Here is a 26284-nt window from a genome sequence, read left to right as displayed (position 1 = left end):
AAGGTAACATTTATACAAGTTTTTGTGCACTTCTTAATGAGAGAGAGAGAAAAAAAAAGAGAGAGACAGAAAGAGAGAGAGAGGAAGAGAAAGAGAGAACATTCAAAGTGACCAAAGAAGGTACTACCAACTAAGAAAGTCAACTATAAATATTTTACTGGGAAAAACCATGACAGTTGTTCTTCACGCTGATCTGCAGTGTCGGCTAGCACGAACACATATGGATTATAAAGCTCACCGTGAAAGCAAATAGACAGCAAATTTGTAACATGCTGATACAGAGTGTGAGTCATTCACCCTTCTAACATAAAGACTGGAAGCAAAAACAAATGTTAAAGTAATTGCAGAGATAACCGTTCGTTAATGGACATACAGAGTGTAACAGGAGGTATACTGTGACATGAAAACACCACGTGTGGGCTGGAGGAGGATGCTACAGTGCGCTTGCGTGCAGTGGAATTGTTGCCAGTTTAAGTAGACTGTAAGGACTGCAAGATGGAATCCGTGAGCTAATGGTAACCACAAGGAAAAAATTAAGCTGTAGAATATGCAAAAAATAAGTGAAGTGAAGCATACTGCTGCAAAATATAAATAAACCCAGGGCATTCACAAAGGAGAACAGCAAAAGAGTAAGGAGGAAAGAGGGGATGTAGACAGAAAAAATTGACCAAAATGGAAAGGCTGAGCTCTTAACTATTAGTGATTATTTTATTTTGCAATTAAATAGATTAAATTCTCAAATCAAGAAGGCCAAGAATGCTCAATGATGAGAGTAAGGATAACTTCTCCAATAAATGGTGATTTGAACAAAAAAGTATGTACAAATGATAAAGTTGTATCTATAGCATCATATACAAATTAATAAAAATTTATTAAAAATGTGAGCATTAAGACCTGAAATCGTAAAACTCCTAGAGGAAAATATACAAGAAAATATTTTTTACACTAGTCTTGGCAATGATCAAAAGATCATGGGCATTGAATACCAAAAGCAAAGACAATACAGCAGAATTTCTTCTCAACACAGGAAACATTCAATGGGATGAGAAGGGAAGTAATGGAGCAGGAGGAGATACTTGCAAACTATATACCCAAGAAAGGGTTATATACAAAGGATATGGAGCCTTCTGCAATTGAATAATATCAAATAGGACAGCGGACCCACAAAGACATTTTTCCAGGGAAGGCACAGAAATGGCTCTTATTTCTATAAAAAGATATTCATCACTATCAATTATGAAGGAAATACAAAAAAAAGAACCTCCCTGAGACATTATCTTACATCTATTATGATGGCCATTATTTAAGAAAAACACTCTTACTCAGAATGCGAAGGAGATGGGACCCCTATAGTTATTACCAGGACTGCATACAAAGCAATACGATAATTCTTTACTAGTTATAGGTAGAAGTACATACACTATGACCCAGAAATACTTCTTCTTGTTATTTATCCTAAAGTGGTCAATACTACAACCTGGAAGACATAGCTATACTTTCACAATATTGCAATATTATTGCTACAAAATACAAGATACAAAATGAGTGCAGTGTCCTCCCACAGTTGAGCACAGTGATGTGTTCGTTACACACTATCAAGCATTCATCAAATGGGTGCCGAGTATAATAATATCCTACTGGTCAGCTCTCAAAAACATAGACTTCTTGCCATTTAATACAGTATAGATGAGCCCTGGGGTGGTGGTGGTGGTGATGATAGGGGAATCAGACGAAGTGGAATGATCCCAAACCAGAAAAAATATAATGCACATTCTCACCTGTCTGTGGAATAAAACTCACAGGAACCGACAGTAGAAGGGTAGTTATTAGGGAGTTGGGAGGAGGGGTGTAATAGCAGAGTTCGGTCACAGGGTACAAATCATAATTATAAGATGGAATGATTCCGCGGACCTAATGATGCACGGCACAGTGGCTAAAGTTACACAATGTGCCAGGAACTTTCTCACAGAGTTGACCTTAAACACATGTAGGTGTTAATTGCTTAATTTTGGAAATAACAATGCCTACATATCTTGAGACATCACACTTTACATCTTGAGTATATATATTATATAATCTTATTTGTTAATTATACTTCAATAAGCTAAAATAAAAGATTGTAATTAAAGTCTAAGATTGGTCAACTCTTCACTTCTCTGGGATTTTTTTTTTTTGGTCCATACCCTTCCCATCTGCTGTAATCTTATAGATTTCTTTTTGTTTGCATAGTCTGCTCCTGTGGAAACTGGAAAGTGGGCAGATGAAAGAGTGCTTTTGATTTTTAGTCCTTTGCTCTCAGACTTCAATCTTTACTCTTCCACCATGTCTCCTTTTCAGTTTTAAACTAAATCTCAGGGATGGATTCTATCCCAATCCCTTTTGTGCTGCTGTAACAAAATGCCCAAGATGAAATATCTTCTAAAGGAAAAGTGTTTGGATCATGAATTAGTAGGCTAGGAAGTCTAAGCTCCTGTTACTGCATCTGGGTCTCATGCATCGTGGAAACAGATGATGTCATAGGGCAAACACAGAGACACAAGTGTAGCGAATGCCTTATGCAGAAGTGACAAACATGTAGGATGTCTTTGATTTATAACCATCTGGTTTTGTAGTAAAGCAAACAGCTCCAAGAGACCTCATCCATTCCATTACGATGAGCATTAATCCATTCTCATCTAATTGGTTTACCTCTTTTTAGGCTACATCTTGTGAAAGTTCTACCACAGTTTAATGCTCTCTGTCACATCAGGTGCCATGTTCCCAGCATGTCTGTTGTTAGTGGGAAAGCTACATCCGAACCATAGCAGAGCTTCTCAGTGTATCCAATGTATATCAGATTTTCAATTTGCTTAATTGAAAATTATCTATCAACATCTATCAAGCAGTATCACCAATGCTAGTTAGAAATTATAATCCAGAAATCAACAGATTTCAATTTGCCTATATCATACTGGAACTGGCATGTATTTTGTGCCAATATCTCTCTTCTGAGGTCATCACATACATGGAGACAATATGCAAGCAGAATTTCAATATGCGATCATCATTACTAGAGAGGCAGGTATTGTACTGTTTGCTATTTATGCTAGGGATTCGTACTTCTTTGTACATATCTTACTCACCTTGAAATATCTTTCACAGAGTTAGAGATCTGATACTTCCAGTTTTGCCACTGCAAAAACTCTAAAATTTGGAGAATGTGCTAGGATGCAAATTTGCTGAGCCATTGTCACTCTAGAAAGCTGGCTGTCAGGAGAAATAAGAAATAGCTGCACATAACCAAATGCAGAGAGGAATTTGGCAATATATTTTGGTTGCCTGCCCAACATTTAATATTACTGGAGGGCATGTCTGCTTTTAATGAAAAATAGATTTGTGAAGTGAGAGAAAAATTTTTATTTGCTCCTTTATAAAAAATTAAGGCTTTGGAGAAAGGCTGTGACTGCAGCCCTATGTATTTTGGAAAAATAATGTAGGTTTGCACTCAAGTTAACGCATTGCATGACGTGAGGCAATGCAGCCTTGTTTATTCTGCTTCCCCCTTTCTGAGACTGCCCTTGGGTAAAAGAGTGAACTATCTCCAAACTGCATTGAAGGAGTTAAGAACATAGAAGTCTACAGAGTCAGGAAGACCTGGAAGTTCTCCTGACCCTAGATACTCCTCTGGAAAACCAAGTTAGCTTTATCTACTTTATAAGATTGTTGCAAGCATGAAATGAAATGATACATGCAGAACCGCTAGCACCGCGTGCCCAAGGGGAAGCCCACTGAATGGCACAAGAATTTTCATCAACTTTCATTTTGTCCCCCAGGACAAGTAATGAAAGAAGGAAGTGAAGGGAAAGTGGGTGGCAGCAGTGACAGCTGACAGTATGTTGGTGTTAGATGGTTATTAAAACAGGGGATCTTGACCCGTATTTCCCTTCAGAACTTTTTAAACCTAGCAAAAAACAAAACCCCAAAGCTTTATATAGAGTGTGGACCAGTCACCAAAACATTTGCATATAACCAACCTGGTGAGAATACATGGTTTCTGTGGTTCAAATTGGAGAGGAGACCTCAAGTCTAATACAGTAACTAAACCAACTTCAATGGACAGAGCATGGGAATTTTGTGGTGCTGAGTCTGTGTCTGTCCAGCATCCCTACTGTTTCATCCTTCTCAGAGTTGTGCAGCTAAAGTACAGACATGAAAAGGAACAGCTGTTGAGAAACTGCCTGGTAAACTTGGTCTATGGCATTGCTCTCGTCCTCTGCCTTTTTGGCTTGGGTTCAAAATTTTGGCTTGGATTAGGCTCAGAGGGAGAGATTTTTCGGACATTGAATTGTTTATATGATTTCAGGAGTTTGTATAAACTCATGTGCCATTTTCCTACACTCTCCTCTATTTCCATTCCAATCCCAAGATACCCAAGTCCTTTTCTCCATCTTTCCTCCACTTGCTGTGGGGCTCTTTCTACCTTTCTTTTGACCTTTGAAGGTGGACACTTTTTCACTACTATCCTTTGGTATTGTCTTACCGTCCCTGGCCTTTATAGGCTCTTTCTTGCCTCTGGAGAACTGTCTATATGTCATCTCTATTTTGCTGTGTGGACTCATCTTTATAATCTTAGCTTACAGGTCACTTCCTTCAGGAGATCCCTTCTGACCTTCCAGTTAGTGCTGGACATCTTTCTTGAGCAGTGCTTGCATGTGTGCAATGGAAGACCTAGCCGCTGGGGTTGCAATTATTCTGTTACTGTATTACCATGGTGGTAAATGTTTGTTTAAACAAAACTTAAGTTTGTTTCTTCATTATTAAGCACAGTGCCTGGCATATAGAAGAAACTCAACAAATCCTTGCTGAATCGCTACATGTTAGCTATGTCTTAAAGTATAGAGTTTGCAAAAGAACTGTTGATCTGATTATAACAGCTTCCCTTGGTCTGTTAGTTATAATAAATTTGAAACAAAATACCAAGGATCTTCACAGCATAGTCTGTTTAATAGTGATGGACACTTTGATTTATAATGTACACAGTCAGCAGTGGAAGAACATACATATTAAACCCTTCCTGGTGGCCCTTAGCAACAGTTCATCTCAGTGTTTCTTTTTCATGATGTATAAAATCAGAATGATGGCATATAATAATATTTTTGTTTTTGAAAGATTTATTATTCTTTGTTAATTATGTGGGTATGTGCATAAGTGTCTGTGTGTGAGTGTGTGCACAGGAGTGCACATGATTTCAGTGGCTGGAAGAGGGTATCAGATGCCCTGGATTTGGAGGTACAGATGATTACAAGCTTCCCTGCCGTGCACCGCGGCCCCAGTCTGCGCTCTATGCGCTAGACCCCAGTTCATGAGCTTCGGGCAAGAGGCTGGAGGTTGAGAACACACATGCAGAGACAGACTGCAGAGACAGACCAACACGCAGACCTTTAAACACTGATACCAAAGCCCTCCCCCCTTCATTTACACCATGTAGGCATAAATAGACTGCAGTCAATGGCCAACAGGTGAAAATCCCATCCTCTGATCCTCTAAGCTAGGCAAAGCTTCTAGTAACTTTAGTTAGAAGGTTCTAAAAGAGAAGAGCAGCTGAAGGCCAGGACTCATTAATCCCAACACTTCCCAGTATGGGTGCTAAGAACTGAGATTCAGTTATCTGTTAAGAGCTTTGCGTGCTCCTAACTGCTGAGTCATCAAACCAAACATTAATCACGGGGTTTTATGACAACTGAATGGCACACTTTACACATAATTGGTGCACTAAACACTGTGGGTTCTAAAGGGGGTGAGGAGGAAGCAACTTAATTGTTTTGTTCTCCATTATTCTTTTGGCATTGTTCTGTTATGTTCTTCTTTCCTCTCCTCTGTCTCAAGAAGACAACCAAAGGTTTTCTGATCATTGAATAGAAACACATAGCTTCACTTCCGGACGTTCTAGAGTCCAAATCATTCTAATTTACAAGCGAATGTCAGCAAATGGTGGTGTGTCTGTGTGGAGAAAGGAGAGCCCTTCTGTTGTTGGTGGATATGTAAGCTAGGGCAATCATTTTACATTCTCAAAAGTTAGAATTAGACTTTTTGATCTGGCTCTACCACTCCTGGGCCATATACAGATAACTACATCCTACCACGGAGATACTTGCACATGCGTGTTTATCACGGTTCTGTTCTCAGTTGCTAAGAAATGGAATCAGTTATGATGCCCATTAAGTAATTCCTGGACAATGAAGATGTGGTCCTTATACACAAGAAAATTTTACTTAGCTATAAAGAAAAGTAAAATGAAGAAATTCGCAGATAAACAATTGAAACTAGAAAATACTATGATGAAGAAGGTAACCAAACCTAGAATGACACACACTATATGTTCTCTCTAACATGCAGATCTCAGCTTTAAATCTTTAGCTATGTATGTTTAACTGTGGTATCAATGGAAGCCAGAAACAAGAAAGAGGCTATTAAGAGAGGGAGGTGTTAAAATATAGGTTAAATACAAGTAGAGAAGAGGAATATTGGGGGTGGAAAGGTTCTGATTTATTTGATCTGAATTTTTCTCTCTCAGTGTACTTAGCTGGGATAGCCTCCGGTTGAAGAGCCATGATCGAAGAAGGGCTTATAGAGAACGTTCTCCATTTTCCCTTGGGTTATTCATTCCACTCTCACTCACCGTCCAGTCTCAGCCTGCAACACAGTGGAGCCTGGGGACAGGAGCACAAGGAAGGATAAAGCTAGTCTCTCTTTCCCATGGTATTGCTTGCCTTTCTGATGTCATAAAGGAAGATCCAGATCATTTTCCTTTGAAGCTCTGTGTGTGTGTGTGTGTTTCTTAGAGGATGTTGGATCTGAGGGTTCCCTGTCTTCTGTCATCTGTAGGGTGATGGATTTGCATTTGTCATTTAAGCATGCCCTCAGACCACTTCTATCAATTTTTAAAAAAAACCTGGGTTTCCCTTAACCTTCCAAACCTAACTTTTGGGCAGGATATGTTTTTAGTTGATTTGTATTTGCCTCCTTTGCCCAAAGCACACACCTTTCATCTTGGAATCTATCAAGTCTCTAAGTGCAAATTGCTCTTATTCTCTTTTCCATAAGCAGAACTGGAATTTGAAGACCTTTCTCCACATAGTAGATAAAGAGGGGCACTTTCTCCTTTGTGTGTTTCTATGTGTGTGCAGTTGCATATCTATCTGGGTGTAGATGCACATATATATGTGTGCATCTGCTGAAGGGAGCCAGAGGACAATCTTGGGAGTCCTCCGTCAGGCGCCATCTGTTTTTCCCATGATATAGGGCCTTTCACTTATCTAGAGCTAGCTAAGCAGACTACGCTGGCTGACCAGTGAGCCACAGGATCTGCCCACTTCTTCCTTCCTATTCTTGGGATTACAAGCATACTACCATTTTTGATTTTTAAATGCATAAAAATGTCTCAGAAATTGAAAACAGGAGCCTGTTCTCATAAGCCAAATACTTTACCGACTGAGCCATTCCTCAGTCCCACTTTTGACCCAGAATTCACAATATAGTTCATAGTTTTATTGTTTACAGTTGAAACCTACCACATCTCTTCTGTCATGCCAAGCTGCTCCAAGAGCCTTCTAGCCTTTAGGCTTTGTGGGGGAGTCAAGTTTAAGGCCAAAGGAGGCACAAACTGAGAGAGTGCCTTCAAAGTTTACGAGGGTGAGAAAAGTTTAAGCGTGAGAGCCCAGCAACATGCGATATTATTGCCAAAGACATAAGCATGTCCTAGAACCTCCTTACTAGTTGCCAGGCCTCCCTGGTTGGTTGTGCCCACAAGGGGAGCCTGTGTTTCCTAAGCCTGTTTGCAGAACCTCTAGTAAGCAGTGCAGCATCCCCTTAGAATATTGGGTTTTCTTCACCCTTTAATTTCAGGCTTGGTATATCAGCCAACGTCAACACAATGGGAAAGCACCCTTGCTCACATCCTGTTGTCATGTACATTTTATGAATAATATAGTTAATTAATGAGTAGTTCTGGCAATTAGCTCATTATTAAAGCACAGCAGAGGTGTCAGCGTCAATTCTGTCATACTGAGTCATTCTAACTCTGAGAAAGGGTAGGAAGACTTAAGAGCCAGGTGTTAAGCAAAATGCAAGATGAAAGAGAACTATGCCTACCTCCAGAAACCACCCAGCCACTTCCTTCTCCTGCTAGAGCAGCAGAGGGTAAGAATTGACTGTTCTCTCAAACATTCGGGAATTTTATGTCTCAATCTTTATCCTTGACCTGGGAGTTGACCCATCCTCCCACCCGTTGGCCTGTCTGTTCATACCCTTAGGAACTTTCTACTTATTTTTGAGGAAGAGCACTGCTTCACCCTGTTTGGCAACATCTTCAAGCTGTCTGTCAGAGGAGACCTCCTTTTGTCCAGATAGCATGCCACCCCAATCATCTTTATTTTGAGACTTACTCTACATTTTTAAATTTATGTAACTTCTTTAAGAACCGTAACTTATCATTGTGCTACAGCAAGCTAGCATTATTTTTGAAATTGTTATCATAATTATTATTTAATTTGCAAGTAAATGGACAAAACTGGAACAAACCGTACTGTGATAGCCCTGGCTCAGAAAAACAAATGTGATGAATGCTTCCTTCTACACAGATCCTAGCTCTGAAACCTACATACATGGCTGACCATGTATGTTTAAGGTACAGTACCCATGGAAGCCAGAAAACTAGAAGGGTGGCATCTGGGGTGGGGGGGCTGCGTTCTAGAAGAGAGGGACAGTAGAGCTGAGGTAAAGTGAAAGCAGAGGGGCGCGCATGTGGTGTGTGAAGCAGATGTTGACCTCCCCCTCCCCCCGGAGGCTTGGCTCTCTCCTTTCACTGTGACTTCCAGGAATCAAACTTCATTCAGGTTTACACAACAAGTGATTTTGCCAAGTGAAACCTCTCACTACCCTGACCTAGCATTCTTAGGAAATTCAGACTCTAAAAAATAATTATAATATTGGCAGACATTTTCTGCTTAACTGAAGTCCCCCACAGGATATCTTTCTTTCCTTGATGTGCTCACTTTCACATCAAGTGTTTGCCAGACACTTCAACCTGCCATGCATTTCCATTCTACATCCCCTGCCCTGCTGATCCACAAAAGTCAACCATGCTTTTCAGTAACCAGAGCCAGGAGAGCCCTTAGAAGATTTATCTGTTAGGGTAAGTTATGTTCTATTATTAGCACACAATTTTGAATGGAATTTATGCCATGACTTTCAATAGATCATTGGAAGTAATAAATCCAATATTTATGATCAACTGACACACTGCAGTTTAAAAACAATAGTTACATTCATTATCTCAGTTTTTGATTTATGCTCCAAGGCGGGATCACTCCATTATTTAGAAAAACTGAAGCTCAACATTGAAAACTGCACATAAATAGTAAATTATTTGTAGATCATTATCCAAGAAAATTCTGCTGATTCAAGGTCCATGTTCTTTGCTTTTGCTAAAATCATGTAAGTTATGCAGTTAATACCAACAGAAAGATGCTCACATGATTCCATTAAGGACAGATTTGCTGCAGAAATCTATTTGCAGGTACTAATATCATATAGTTAATATTTACTGCAAGAAAGTATACTGAAATAGTTTTAAATGTATACCAAATTTGCATATTTACATACACTTTGTGTTTTTAAAAAATGGTTCAGTTATCTCAACTAATTCCCACAATAATTGAAACACCAAGGCTCATTTTCCATTATTATCTAAGCAACTCATGAATATTCTAAAAATAGACATAAACTCAAGCATGCATTTAATGACATTGTATAATACTGAAACCTGGTACAAGGTTCTGAGAAAGTGAAACTGCAAACCACAATGCCCTTTAGAGTTGTGAACAGAGGATACATTCTAATGATAAGAGCACAATTTAACCAGTTTCTTACTGGTTCATTGTGATTCTTTCGTAGTCTTTAAAACCAGGCTTAGAGCTGTAGAAGGCATGAAAGGTAACAAAGCTTATCCCTCACCATCAGAGGTCACACATCAGGGATTAAAATGCATACTGTGTATATTCTACAAATGCCAAGTAAGGAAGGACAGAAGACCGAAGAAGCACTTTTTAAAGTTCAGTACAATGAAAGCAACATCCTCTCAGGAAATTAGGCAAGAAGAAAAGACATTTGAATAAGACCTAGGTGATGACAAAGAGAAAAATGAAATGAGAGAATCTTTTAGTGTTAATAAGGATAAGATGAAAGGAAAAACATTAGCACAAGTTGATTTTTGAGAATAACTGGTTGGCTTGTAGAATGTATGACAAGAACTGGAAGGAGATGATGGGTCTATGAAGACATCTAAGGTAGGAAAATGAAAGGCCTTGAACATCAGACTTTGGTGGATTTCACACACAAAAATAGGGATTGGTTGAAGGATTTTCATTCAAAGGGTCTGACAAATGAGCAGTTTGTGGGTGCCAGGGAAGAGGTGTCATTTTTTCTTAGTGCTGCACCCACTGGTAAGATGACTGTATTCATGTAAGTAACCCTCAACTCAGTGGGTGGAGAAATAAATCAAAGTAGAAAGAGACTTTAGAAAACAAAGATTTCAGTAGGGGATAGAAGGGAATGAAGGAGAGTGATTCGGTGGGTAGTAAAAATGGCCGAAATTCAATATGCACATGCATAGAATTGTCTATGAAAAAGTCCAGAAGGAATATACATTAGAGTGATCATAATTATGTATTTGATAACCTTAGTCTTCTCAGATGTAGCCCTTCAAGAAAAATAAAGTTCACCTGAGAAGATCCCAAGTGTTTCACCCTTTTTGACCTTGCCATCCCTCCATGCATTCCAACACATATATGTTCTTGGATGCCATACATGTCGCTTTTTATTCTGCCAGAAAAATGTTTTCCATGGTTTATTACCAAATGAATTTCATGAATAACTGAGCATGTTATTACTTCAAGGTGATCTTTTGTGTTACTCTGTAAAACAATACCCATACCTGAGCTGTGTCCCCCAAACAGTGAATATTTCCCATTCTGGTGCTTAATACATTTTAGTATAACTTGTTGTTTGTTTGTGCTTATACAGTTGTTGAATAGTTTTGTGTATATACTTTAGACAGAGTTTTTCTAAGCAGAAAACTCAAACTCACAGTGATCTTTCTGCTTCAGTTTCTAGGAGTTGAGATTCATAGGTATAATCCCAACTTTACCTAGCTCTAATTATGTATCTTACCAAATATATATAAATTTTGTGGGAACAGGGACAGAGCCTGCCTTGAATAGTCATGTGCCCTTAACACAGTGCCTGGCTTATGGAATTTACTTTCAAAATATTGTGGAGTCATTGTGGACATATATACCATGTAGAAAAGAAACCCTAGAGCAATGGTAAAGATGTTCATGATATTTTTATAACTAAAGATCAATGTGAAATTACAAAGAAATATTTTCACAAGTTATTTGGTACAGCCTTCCATTTATAATTTATAATGTGTAAATGTTTTTAATTTGTGTGTGTGCATATGAAGGAGTAAAAGCATATATGCTTCTGTCCATGGTGCTAAATGTGGATCTTACACTCTTGAGAAATACTGTATCTTTGGGAGTTGGAAGATGAGAAATTTTAACTTTTCTGTCCTGTACAAATCTGCATCTATGTGCATTTTTATTTTCCTTCTCCTCAACATCATCAATATCATTATCTCATTATCACCATCATCCCTTTCATAATCATCCACATCATAATCATCATCCCAACATTTAATCATCATCATCACCATTATCCCCACCATCATCATTCATTATCAATACCTCAATCACCAAAATCACTATCACCATCATCATGACCAATATCACTATTGTTGTCATCATCATCATCATCATCATCATCACAACCATTGTCCCTTTTACTTGCAAAACACTGACAATATGCCGTTCTAGGTTTTACATTTTATCTGTATTGTGAAAGATGATATGCACTGCTGTATACACAGTAGTATGAGAAGTTTCCTATTCAATGCAATATGCTGAAATGTCAGGCTAGAGATGTTGTATAGTTTGCTCAAGGTTACACACTAATCATTTACAAGGCTATAAAGGAGACACATATAGCCATGATTTCTAACAGTGTTTTGAAACCCTGGGCTAAATGACTGACCTCAATGCAATATTCTTAAGCTCAATTCTAGAATTTTCTGATCTGTCTGGCACTTCTAGCAAATTTCAGTTCCTCCCTCTGCTGAATGACCTTAGCATTCTTTGACATTTCTACCAAACTCAATAGCTATTATAGTTATTATATGAATTCCTCATACTCTTGGAGGTTAACCAAAAGCATTAAATCCCTTGGAACTGAAGTTCTGGATAGTGGTGAGCCACCATGTGGGTGCTGCGCATTGAACCTGGCTGCTCTGGAAGAATTCCAAGTCTTCTTCAGTAATGAGCTCTCCAGCTCAATCATCATAGTTCTTAAAGTGCGCCCTTTTAGCTCTGATTTTTTATGTATTGTCAAACATCCATAGGAAAAAGTATAGACAGATGGATAGTTAGCCTTAAATATTTTCTGGCACTTGGGCTAGAACTAAGATCAAAAGAGAACTTAAGTTCCCAAGATAATTGAGATAGGTCTTGGTGGGAGAAAAATCAAGGTCCTCAAGAGGAACTGGAGAATGGACTGGTACTGAACCTGGGATTGCCAAAGGTATAGGACCAGCACCCATATAGTGTTTCACAACAAGGACCATGATTATTTAACTGTGGTTCTTACAAATGAGACTGCAGCAGTGCTATGCTTGCCTTTGGATTCCATCTGAGACCTCCAGCCCATGTGATGCTCTTGTCTACCACAGGGTTGGTCTTCCTCCTCAATTTCACCTCTCTGAAATGTTCTTTTGTTTTGTTTTAAGACAGGGTCTCTCTGTGTAACAGTCTTGGCTGTCCTGGAACTTGTTTTGTAGACTAGGCTGGCCTAGAACTCACTGAGGTTCATTTGCCTCTGCCTCCCAAGTGCGGGGATTTAAAGGCTTGAGCCCCCACCACCCAGCTCTGAAAATGCTCCTATAGATAATGTCTATATGTTCTTATAGACAATGTGTCTAGATGATTCTGAATCCTGTGAGTTTGACGTATAGATTAAGCATATCAGATGCCAAGGAGAGGACAGCCATTAGAGTGCTGTTGGGAAATGGACAGTAGACAACTGTGAGGCCATCACCAGTCTCCACTCGCCCGTGAGAGCAGACTCTCTATCGAGAGAGGTCCCATTAGATGCGGTGACAGGGACATGTGCATATGATACCACCACTTCATATCACCTCCAACATCCAGATTAGACACATCACAATTTGCAACATGACCCTCAAATTCACTCAGAAGGCACTATGATAAAATGAGATGAGAAAATGTGGCAGAAAAACAATTTTCTTTGATGCTATGATCCTTCTAGGCACAAGCACTGCCACTATCTTTCTGAGATTTCATAAGTAGCCAGAATTCTTAGAACAACAACAACAAAAACCCCAGCCCAGCCCAACCACTATCTGATGCCTGGAAGTGGTTTCCCTTAACACGATGCCAGGGTACATTTTTGTTCTGTGAGCTGTGTCTGCACTAACCCCAGCTCCAGGATCAAACACTTTACATGTGTTGGTTGGGGGGGAATGCCCATCTTCTCAAATGCTTGGTTTAGGAAAAGCTAGTGTTTGAGCTCAGCTGTGGGTTCATCTGGTCAACGATAGCTCAGACAAGGAATGGGTTCAGGAATTCTGAGCTCTCCCTTATAGTCCGTGCCTGCTTTTAAAAAGCGATGCTGAAAACTAAACCAGGGTCGTCTGTAGAGTGACTATGTGACCCAAAATATTACTTAGTACATGGTCAATAGCTCTGTGACCCTTTAATGAATTGTCAGTACTTACATAGTAGAACTCTGACATTTTGATGGTAATGGAATCTTGGAATTTTTTTATTCATGTGTAATCAAGTCATCAGGATAAAGCATGTCACAGATGTCAAAATATTTACTTTTCATTGCATAGAGTGTTTTCTCTTGCTGGTGAAAAGTCAGAGACTTTCTTTGAATGAAGAACCATTTTCTCCACCTGTGCCCTTATGTGCTCTTGAAGAGGATTGTGAAACCTCAATCTCTTCTTCTTCCTTTATAGTCCTTCATTCATGGTGTAAATGGTTTTATATATCATACTCTCCTAACATGATATACTGTCTTCACTATGGGACCAAATCAATGCTTATGATCTTGAATGTCTAAATGCATCATCTAAACTAAACATTTATCTCTATAAATTAGTATCTTAGGAGTTTTGTTATGATAAAGGGAAGCTAATGAGCAGAGCGAGGTGTCTGAACTCAGAGAAAGTAGTGGTTAACAGAGCAATTTGTATGTTCTACCTTAAGCAATTCTAGTAATTGGTACTCACCATGAGAGGAATAGAAAAGAGCAGTTGCATAGGATAGGTGGAAATGATCATAGAATAGAGGGCTGGTTCTAAATGTTATCTACTTTTGTCATCGAAGAGTCATGACAAATGTATGCTTTACTTCTGATTATGGTAGCCATACAAGGCCACGTATCTAACATGGGTCACATGACAGTGACATATGATGTTAGTGCTCATGTTTCAAGTGGCTAGCAGCCTCATTTTCCAGGAACTCGGAGGCTGGGGACAACTTTGAGGAGGGAGTAACTGAGAGCCCGTGATACAGGTGCAAGTTTTGCACAACAGGGTGCTGATGCGAGACCCTGGGAGAGGGGATGTTTAAGCAATATTCTGTCCCTCTGGAAATCAAGAGGCACAGAAGGGGTTTTGAAAGCTAGTTAAGTACTCTACAGCAGAAATCTAGTCAGTGGGATTGAATGGCCATAATAAGAAGAAAGTTTGGATTGTGTTATGGAAAATATTCTGTATATCAGGAGCAAAACTAGTTATTAAGCTTCACTTGCTGATCAAGCTGAGGTTCCTAAAGCATTATTGAAAGAATAGCTTTACTGTAAAAGGCTTTCTGACTTAGAATGGATGCTTGTCAACTGTCTCCTTATCAATTATATGCCACTGTCTGTATCTGTCTTCCATTTCTTTTATCAAAATGAATAAAGGATTGAAATTGAACAATGAGTTCCAAATACCTGCACATGCCCAGATCTTTATGCCATCCATACCTTGATAGAATATGGTTTTAGAGATTTGTTAAAGACTGTTAGTGCTTTAATTCTATGAATTTCACTTATAGTAATTATGGATTATTGTATGTTAATAGTAAATTGTAAAACATCTACAACCTAGTTCATCTAGTGCCGGTGTGTGTGTGTTGAAATGTGCTTTTTCTATGGCACATGCATGTGAGTGTGAAGTTACATGTACCCATTCACGTGCATGAGGAGGCCAGAGAATGATATTCCCCTGAGGCACAGTCTCTCACTAAAACAGAAGCGTACTTTCTAAGTTAGCCTGGCTGGAAACTGGTTCTGGTGATCTACCTCTTCTCTCTCCAATGTTGAGTTTACAAACACAAACAGTCATGCCCAGCATTTTGCATAGATCCTGGGATCCTAGCCAAGCTTCATGCTGGCATAGCAAGTGCTCCTACCTCCTAACGTATCTCCCCAAATCAACTTAGTTCTTTGTCAAAAATATTTTGCATTTCCAGTGAAATCAGAATACTTATAAATTTTAGAGTTGTTCACTTAAATCCTACCCAACAACATCCTTCAGCATTTTTGTTGCGATAATGGTAGACCCAATCTTTAAAATCCAAATTTACTGGTTAATAATAATGAGTTTTTATTGTACAACCATCGTATAACTTTAGTTTATATTTTTTAAAATTTCTTTAGCAAATGGCCCATGTTTTCACTGTGAGAAGTTGCGATTTTTTTTATCACATTTACCCATTAGGATTTCACATTTTCACACTAATCATTGTGCTTTAGTTGAATCAAGTTTAGGACTTTAAACTGTTTATTACTAATATGTAGAACAAAACAGGATTGTAAAACACCACTATAAAATGCAAACTTGATTTTTATGGAGCTGTTATTCATTATATCACGAATATTCAGAGTTATGTTGTCTGCAAGTAACAATACTTTCCCTGCTACACATGGTTTATTGATTTTCTTGCCTTTTGCATACATTGAGATCTCTGTTGCTATGACACATTGTGAGCAGATACGGCTTCCTTCTTCCTTCCTCATCATCCTGGTAGGAATTATGGGCAGTCTTTTACTATCAATTGTGGTAAGAGTTGCAGATTTTTAAAGAAGATAGCTTTACCATTTTGAGAAAGTTTTTAAAAACGGGCTAAAGGACTTTTTACTTTATACTTTTCTGTAAAAAGTTTCTGAGTTTTTAGTGTGCAGATGATTTCTCTCACATATAAATCTAGAATCCATGGAATGCTTTTCCTACACCTATGGAGATAACTCCAGGACTTTTCTCATTTCAGTCAACAATGTGGTGAGCTGCATTGGTTTCTGGACGTAGGGTAAACTATGTATTCCTGGGGTACACTTCAACTGATTGAGAGGCACAGGTATTTTTATATTCTGCAGTATCAACTTGCTACTATTTATCGAGGATGTTTTGTACATGCTTCCGTGCATGTGGGTTATTGATCTGCAGTTTGTTATCCTTTGTGGAATGTTTTAGTTTTGTTTCTGATTGAAGTCATGTTGGCCTCTCCTTTAATGGGTTCCTCTCTTCTGGAAAAGGTTTTAGAACTGGTACATTTTCTTTTCTTTTTTTCCCCAAAATTTGTTTATTTATGTATTTCATGTACATGAGTGCTCTGTCCTCACAGACACTAGAAGAGGGCATCAGATCTCATTACAGATGGTTGCGAGCCACAATGTAGGTTCTGGGAATTAAACTCAGGACCTCTGGAAGAGAAACCAGTGCTCTTAACTGCTGAGCCATCTTCCCAGCCTGCTTGGCAGGTGTAGCGTATGGGTGACTGATGGCATTCTCCCATAACTACTATTGCAACTCTGATTACCCACAGTGGGGTCTGGAAAGGGAAGAAGGTGGGCTGGTGTCCATAGGAAGGATGTTTTTATCTACCTGATTATTATTCTTATTCCCCCTTGGCTGAGGGAAGTCCTCAGTGATCATATCATATGTGGCATAAACATATTTTATGCTCTTTCCCCTTTTGAGGTGTTCTTCCCATATACAAAGTACACTGATGGTTGATATTGTTGTTTTGAAACATGATTTATTTATTTTTATTCTATGTGCATTGGTGTTTGCCAGTATTTATGTAGGGGTGCTAAGTGTGTGTACTGCCCATGGAGACCGGAAGAGGGCCCTCGGTCACTGGGAACTGGAGTTAGGGACAACGGTGAGCCAACACATGGGTGCGCCTCTGAAAAAAGAGCAAATGCTCTTCTTTGTTTACCTCCACCTTTATCAGCTTGTTTGTTTGTAAACACTTAGTTTTTACATTGAAAATAAAGGAGTTCTTCCCCCCGTGCAATAAATTCTGATCATGGTTTCCCCTCTGTCATTTCCTCCCAGGTCCTCCCTACCCTTCCAACTCCATGTCTTCTTTCTCACTCTCATAAGAAAACAAACAGGCAAATAAAAAAGATGAACAAAACACATGTATACACACACACACACACACACACACACACACACACACACACAATAAAAACAATAAATCCAGGAGGCATTGCTCTAGTTCCCTGATAGTTGATTTTCAAATCATGTTCTAAGTGCAAGTTTGATGGCCTTGATTAAAATACCTCATCTATCCATGTGACTTTCATATAAATTTCCCCCTTACAGCTCTTTTGTCTGTCTACAAAATGTTATTTTTGTCTTTGTAGGCCCAACAATACCAATGTATGAGGGAAACTAGATTTTTAATTAGGGCTGTATTGAATCTATAGACCAGGTTGAAAAGTATTAATATCTGAAGAACCTTCCCAATTCCTGCACATATGTTTCTAAATATTCAGATGTATGGTTTTTACTCCCCCTTCCCTTTACAATTTGTGTTGCTAGTTTCTCTCACTTTATCCTTCACTTGTTGATTCTTCTTAATGATTAATACATTTCAAACTTTAGTAAAAGACATCATCTAGGAATCTCTCAGACAGAATCAAAGAAAGTAATTATTTATCAAATCCTCCAACCTAATTAATGAATCATTTTCATTGTCAAATCAGTAGAATGGATGCAGCCATTTTCTTGACTCTCCACTGAGAACTTCGTCTTTTTCTTGGAAATGAATCCCAGGCAACTGTGACATTCTATAAGATTGTGTTTTTAAGGAGTTTCCTCTTTGTGCCTTGGTTCACTCAGCCACCAGGAGTCCTCATGGCTGCCCTTGTACCAGCCACTCTTCCACTGCTGCGATAAAATGCTAGGACTAAAAGCAACTTAAGGAAGGAAGTTTGTTTTGGGTATGGATGTAGGCAGAGAATCCATATTGCTGGGTGAAGCGGGGTAGGTGCATTGAGAGCAGGAGCTCAGAGTTCCCATCTACAACCATAGGCAGAAACCAGAGATGGAGCGGGAAGTGGGGCAAGGTTATACATTTTCAGTCTGTCCCCAGGGATGTACTTCCTCCAACAAAGCTGTAACTCCTAAAGATCCTATAATATCCCAAACAGCACCAACTGTGGACCAATGGTTCAAATATCTGAGCCCACCTGGGCCGTTTCTCACTGAAGCTCCCACATCACTTAAGTGTCTCTAACAGTCCAAGGCTTTTTGCTCAGACTAAGCAAATATCACCTGTCTGGGGATTGCCTGTGTTTCAAGATTTGCGGTGGTACACCCTCATGAAGCCATCCTCAAGCCTTTTGATTTTATTTTTGATTTTTTTTATTGAAAAAAAAATTTCTGCCTCCTCCCAGCCTCCCATTTCCCTCCCCCTCCTCCCGCCCCTTTCTCCCTTCCCCCACTCCTCTCCCCCTCCCTCTCCAGTCCGAAGAACAGTCAGGGTTCCCTGCCCTGTGGAAAGTTCAAGGTCCTCCCCCCTCCATCCAGGTCTAGGAAGGTGAACAGCCAAACTGGCTAGGCTCCCACAAAGCCCGAACATGAAGTAGGAACAAACCCCCATGCCATTGTCCTTGGCTTCTCATCAGCCCTCATTGTCCGCCATGTTCAGAGAGTCCGGTTTTATCCCATGCTTTTTCAGTCATAGTCCAGCTGGCCTTGGTGAGCTCCCAGTAGATCAGCCCCACTGTCTCAGTGGGTGGGTGCACCTCTTGTGGTTCTGACTTCCATGCTCATGTTCTCCCTCCTTCTGCTCCTCATTGGGACGTTAGGAGCTTAGTCCAATGCTCCAGTGTGGGTCTCTGTCTCTATCTCCATCCATCGCCAGATGAAGGTTCTATGGCAATATGCAAGATATTCATCAGTATGGCTATAGGATAGGGTCATTTCAGGTTCCCTATCCTCAGCTGCCCAAGGAACTAACTGGGGACATTGCCCTGGGCACCTAGGAGCCGCTCTAGTTTCAAGTCTCTTACCAACCCTGAGGTGGTTCCCTTAATTAAGTTATGTGATTCCCTGCTCCTCTATCCAACCTTGTTTTATCCCCAATCATCCCGTTTCCCCAAGTTCCCCCATCCCCCCTTCTTACTTTTCTCTCCCCTTCTCCCCTTACCCCCATCCCACCCCTGGACCCAGCAATACCATTCTTGGGAATATACCCAAGAGATGCCCTATCATATGACAAAAGCATTTGTTCAACTATGTTCATAGCAGCATTATTTGTAATAGCCAGAACCTGGAAACAACCTAGATGTCCTTCAATGGAAGAATGGATGAAGAAAGTGTGGAATATATACACATTAGAGTACTACTCTGCCATAAAAAACAATGACTTCTTGAATTTTGCATGCAAATGGATGGAAATAGAAAACACTATCCTGAGTGAGGTAACCCAGACCCAAAAAGAGGATCATGGGATGTACTCACTAATAATTGGTTTCTTGCCATAAATAAAGGTCACTGAGTCTATAATTTGTGATCCTAAAGAAGCTAAATAAGAAGGTGAACCCAAAGAAAAACATATAGTTATTATCCCTGCTATGGGAAATAGACAAGGTTGCTGGGCAAAAAAAAGCCTTTTGATTTTTTAGGTTCAGGACTAAAATTGTACAGGCTTCTGGCATGACCTGGGCAAGACTGAAGGTCTTTGTTTAAGCAAATTTTGAAAATGTATTTATTCAAGATTTCAATCACTGTAATATCGGGAAGGAATCCTGAGAAAGTATCTTGTTTTCTAAGGAATATATTATTATTCTAAAGAATTAGAATCAATGGGCAGCATACTCTTTTTACTGGATATTTTAATTCATTTCATAACTTTCCTAAAAGATCCTGCCTACTTCCACGGCCATTGGTTTTCCTTGAATCAGAGAATCTATATACCCAGAATGCTTTCCAAGCTGCTAAAAAGAAAAACCGAAAATCCTCTCCATCCTTTAATTGTTTGGTTGTTCTGGCAAAAGCTATAGCTCTGGAAAAGGATGGCAAATTCAGGAGAATGAAGTCAAGTGGCTTTTCTGTAATGTTTATTTTTTTTTTATTTTGTAAAAGTCAAATTTACTAGAGAAGTAAAAGAGACATAAGCCAGAACTAAACACGGATCAAAATTATGATGGGAACCATTGAAAACCTTTCCCTATGTGGCAAAGCATACATCTGTGTCTTTATTAAATCAATTCACTGTCCAGCAGATCATAAAATTGTATGATATAATTTCCCTGCACTACAGAACTTCCTATGACTCACACACAACTTTGTGTTTAACTAGCACTTTTTTTTCTGATACAAACCAGGAGCCAAATTAGTTATTAAGTTTCCAAGAATATGAACAAGATTGTCTTTGCTCTTACTCGCTTCCCTTAAAACCACAAATTTACCTTATGTTATTCTTCTTCCCTTGGCAATTTTGATTTTTTTTAAAAAAAAATCCAAAGCAATTGGCAGGCATCACATTCCTCCCTCCTCCACATATGGCATGGAAAAAATGCCCACCATATGTCTCTAAGTCATTCGCTTCCCCATCTCTGGACACTGTTGGTATCATCAGTGCATCAAGAAGCAGGAGTTTTATAAGCTTATGAAGCTGCTTTTCAGAATATTCAGTACCATATAGTCTATGCTAACAATTCTGCTACTATTGAACTGACTTCAGAGTATCAGAGATTTGTGCGTATATGCAGCGTATGTATGCATACATTTATGTGTGTAAGTACACGCGTAGGTATCCATGTTTGTAGAGGCTACAGGTTGAATCCAAGTATCTTCCTCTTACACTTTCATCTCATTTTTTTTGAGACAGACCTATCACTGGCTTGCAGCTCAACAGTTGGCTAAGCTCCCATGGCCCAAGAGATCATGGTGTATTCACAAGGCCCAGGATTGGGTTTACAGGTGTGAGCCACTCTTTCTGGCTTTCTATGGGGTTGTTGATCTAAACTCGGGTCCTCATGCTTACGCAGTAAGCACTGTCCCAATCAAGTCATTGCCTCAGGCCTTAGAATAAAAGATTGTACAGGTACCATGAGCAAGGCAACACTTATCCTAGTGTATTTAGCAACTTTACTCCTGTAGGAAATTAAAATATATAATTATTTCAGTTCAGATTCTCCAAATGTAACCACCTGAGTTTCACTGTGGTATGACTAGGAGGCATGTATTGAGTGCAATTATTAGCTCATGTTAACGATGAGACAATTCTTTCAAGACTGATTTTGTTTGCCCAAGGTTTAGCTGGTCATCATTAGAACTAACTCCTGGACTAAGGTATCAGGCTCTTCCAAGGCAATCTCTGCTCACGTCACTTTGAAAAACATCTCCCTTTGGCAGTGGTTGCTTCAAATGGGCCAGGCAGTCAGTGCAGAGGGTTCCATGAACAGGGACTGTGAGTGAAGCTGATTGTTGCAATGGCTGGGAGATAGAGTAGACAAGAATCATCTCTAAACTATCAGAAACATTGCCAGTGATAAGCTGATAGTCATGACAATGACAGTAGGCTTCTTGGTGGAGGAGAACTTCATGTCTGAGATTCATTCATTTCTCTTCCCCATCCCCCTGTTCTCTATTCCTTGCTTTCCCTTCCTCATCTCTCCTCTTTTCCATCCTTCCTTTCATCTTCTTCCTTCCCCTCTTTTCCCTCTTTCCCTTCTCGGTAATCTCTCCTTTCCTTTCTCATTTTTCTTCCTATTAATTCATTCTTCTCTTTTGCTGTGTACAGATTGTTGCAAGGACAAATTTCATTTCCTAAGTGGTAATGGCACTGCCAGTGCACTACGATTTTTATATTGTTTTAAAAAATTAAATTCATTTTACATCCAAATCACATTTTTCCCTCCCTCCCCTCCTCTGACCCTTTCCCCCACCCACCATCCACTCCTCAGAGAGGGTTAGGTCTCCCACTGGGAGTCAACAAAGCCTGGCATATTAAGTTTAAGCAGGACCAAGTCCCTCCCCCTGTATCAAGGTTGATCATGGTATCCCACCAAAGGGAATGGGCTCCAAAAAGCCAGGTCATACAGCAGGGATAAATCCTGGTCTCACTGCCAGAGACCCCACACAAAGACCAAACCACACCACTGTCACACACATTCAGAGGGCCTAGTTTCGTCCCATGCAGGCTCTCCAGCTGTTAATCCAGAGTTCATGAGCTCCCATTAGCTCACACCAGCTGTCTCTGTGGGTTTCCCCATTGCAATCTTGACCTACCAGCCTGCTCATATAATCCTTCCTCCCTCTCTTTGACTGGACTCCAGGAACTCAGCCTACCAATGCACTACATTTTGAGACCAAGAGCCTGGGGGAGCAGATATTGGTCACTGGGAAAAGTCTCAGTCACCACCCATTTTGGTATGGCAAAGTACGATGTTTATATTTTTAAGTGGCTAAGAGAAGGTGTCAACAGCAATAGCAACACCAACAAAAAAAATACTTTATGACTCTTAACAATGTTATGGAATTTGAATTCAGAATCCATAAGTGAAATCTACTGGAATAAACACAGCTGTGCTTACTCATACACATGTTGTGTTTGACTTTCATCTCCTGGCCACTGTAAGGCAAAGTATTTGTAACTTACACCATGTGGAAGGTGGAAAGTGCTTAGTTTTTGGTTCTTTATAGAAAAGTTTGCTGCCTTTGTTTTGTAGGGTTAATTCCCTAGACCTTAGAACTAAGATCATTAGAATGCAATCATTAGATGCTGCTTCTTAGAATACACAAGAAAATGCTGAAAGACAGATGAGGCTATTATAATCACCAGGAATAATTAAGACTGTTGATTGGCTCCTAAGATGGCAGGGAATAACAGTCTGTGATGGGGATGAGGTCAGTAAGAGAACCTGAGGTTTTCTTTAGGCCTCTCTACAGTATGTGGTAGATAGACCCCGGGGAGTGGTAAGCATAGGCTAAGAATAGAAAACAAACATTTTCTCTGGCTATTTCAGGCTAATACTTGTTTGCACATTTTCTGCCTTAAACTTAATGATCCTACCAGGTAGACATGAACATGTTAGATTTTCTTAAAATACAGAATCCGATCAACTGGTAGGAGAAGGAAAGTTCTATGCGATGGTGGTAAAGGAGGAACTAGATACATCTGGTTGAATCCAGTTTTAAAGCCATTGCCATGACCATACACCATTTTCACATGATTGCTTGAAATTGGTTTAATCACATTTTGGGGGATATCAGCCTAATTTTTTCATTGTTAGGCTGTTGCTCATACTAATGAGCTTGCTACCAATTAGTTATCTAGGTTATTAAAAACACATATTTATTTATTTAAGTGTGTGTGTGTGTGTGTATGTGTGTGTGCATCTATGTGAGTGCAGCTATGTATGTATGTGCGCGCTCTTGTGTGTGTATATGTGAATGTGAGTGCAGGCATGGCTATGTATGTGTGTTTGTGTGTGTATGTATACGTGCTTGTGTGTATGTGCTATGTTTGTGTGTTTCTGTGTGTATGTATATGTGCTTGTGTGTATGTGCTATGTATGTGTGTTTGTGTGTGTATGTATACGTGCTTGTGTGTATGTGTGTTTGTGTGTGTATGTATACATGCTTGTGTGTAAGTATGTTTGTGTGTATGTGTGTTTGTGTGTGTATGTATACGTACTTGTGTGTATGTGTGTGTGTATGTATATGTGCTTGTGTGTATGTGCTATTTATGTGTGTTTGTGTGTATGTATATGTGCTTGTGTATATGTGTGTTTGTGTGTATGTATATGTGCTTGTGTGTATGTGCTATGTATGTGTGTTTGTGTGTGTATGTATATGTGCTTGTGTGTATGTGCTATGTATGTGTGTTTGTGTGTATGTGCTATGCATGTGTGTTTGTGTGTGTATGTATATGTGCTTGTGTGTATGTGCTATGTATGTGTGTTTGTGTGTGTATGTATATGTGCTTGTGTGTATGTGCTATGCATGTGTGTTTGTGTGTGTATGTATATGTGCTTGTGTGTATGTGCTATGCATGTGTGTTTGTGTGTGTATGTATATGTGCTTGTGTGTATGTGCTTAAGGTTGATCATGCTCGTCTCAGCTTCTGTGCTTTGCAGGACATAGATGGATTGAGGTAGCCTAGATGGTTTTGGTTTTGCTGCATTACACAGTTCCCTGGGGGTGGAGATGGAAAGTGGAGACTTAAAAATTTCAAGAGCCAGCTAGATGGTTTAACTGGTAATATTGCTCGCTGCCAAGCCTGGTAACTGAATTTGGGTCATGCATCCTGGCGTGTAGGTGCTTATACTTGCACATGTGTTTGTACACACACACACACACACACACACACACACACACACACACACACTCACACAATGTCCTTTTCAAAGAATCTTATGGAACGTCTTTGAATTTCACTTTGAACTGCCTCTGACCTTAGATGAGAAGTAGGTATAAGGTCTGTGGCATTTTCCTCTGACACACATGGACACCATGGTGTGCACACATATATATGAGTACACACACACACACACACACATGAGCACACACAAATTAATAAAAAAACATAAATTATATTTTGCTTCTCATCCTCTCTGGCTCAATTTACTGGGTTGAACTGAATACCCAGGAATTTCCATTTGAAGATCAACAAGGTTAAAGTTCAAAAACAATTTCATAAGATATGACCTAATGTATTTGTGAATGTCAAGAATAATGACCACAAGGTTTGGAAACTTCTGTGAATATCTGTGGAATGAGCGAGGCTAAGCAATTCTCTCTGTGCACTGTTACAAAATGTTTGCAAATTCCTCTTGCTAATAGATGTAAACAGTCTGTCACTTTCTGTTTGCTCAGTAAGCCACAGACCCCACTGACATCCATTGTACCTCTACAGCCCAGACCCGGTGGGACAGATTTCCTTGTTTATGCTTGTCTATTATAATAGAACTTCCATGATCCCCTATAATAAGTCTGGGTTTCTGTGTCTAGTTCTCCAATGAAAGGTGGACCTTCACACAGGATTTGCACACAATGTAAGGCCTGTGCCGAAAATGTCACTGACCTCATACTGATTTCTCAGCTAAGTTCAGAGGCAGTTCTACTGAAATTCAAAGATGTTTCATAAGCTTCTTTGAAAATGGTCCACTCTGTGTTTGCCATCTCTCCTCACATCCTTGCCCGCGTCCCCACTCTGTGTGAGGTGATTTCTCACCTCACCCTTTTTTTACACTTTCGCTTTTATGTCCTTATTTATTAATTCTGGGCCGCTGTCACTAGCTGAAATTGTGCTTTTATTATTTTTATGCCTAAAAAAATAGCCCACTATGCAAGGGAAGTTATCCATAGAGATGAATCAATGTTTGCCGAGGTTTGGTGAAGGCGAAAATGCCTCTCCTTATTGGCATGGGAGCTGGGGCCAGAGGTAGTGTGGACCGTATGGACTTGGAAAGAAGAAAAGAAAAATTCAGAATTCTTTCAATAAACTTCCAGGGAGGCTTTCTTTGCACAAAACCCACATCTGAATCTTTATTTTTCATAACCCAGGCATGTGGTTTGTAGGAATCTGGTCTTAGTCAAACATAGATGGTTATAAATAAATCACACAGATATGATTTTGGGATATGTCAACAAAAATGCAATTTGACTGGAAATCAATAAAATCACATGCCCCCTGTTGTTGAGTATTTTCTTAAAATGGTGGTTTAAACCACAGGAAATTTTATGGATATACATACATGCATACTGTGTGTTAAAGACGTTCTGCTCAATTGGACGATGCTTTATCAGGGCATAGAACCCTTCATAAATCTCAGCACAGTGAGAGTAAGTGACTTGGCATGCTCACCTCCATCT

The 26284-nt window shown here is 39.6% G+C and overlaps 1 long non-coding RNA gene across 1 annotated transcript in view; it reads left to right on the top strand.

Annotated features, from left to right (window-relative positions):
• The window catches only part of LOC142835466 (uncharacterized), a 506414-nt gene that overhangs the window by 32151 nt on the left and 447979 nt on the right, over positions 1-26284 (top strand). The gene's annotated exons all lie outside the window — the stretch shown is intronic.

This window comes from Microtus pennsylvanicus, chromosome 15 (genome assembly GCF_037038515.1).
Source record: "Microtus pennsylvanicus isolate mMicPen1 chromosome 15, mMicPen1.hap1, whole genome shotgun sequence".
Classification (NCBI taxonomy): domain Eukaryota; kingdom Metazoa; phylum Chordata; class Mammalia; order Rodentia; family Cricetidae; genus Microtus; species Microtus pennsylvanicus.
The sequence above is the reverse complement of the archived record's forward strand: the minus strand, read 5'-3'. Positions and strand labels throughout refer to the sequence as shown.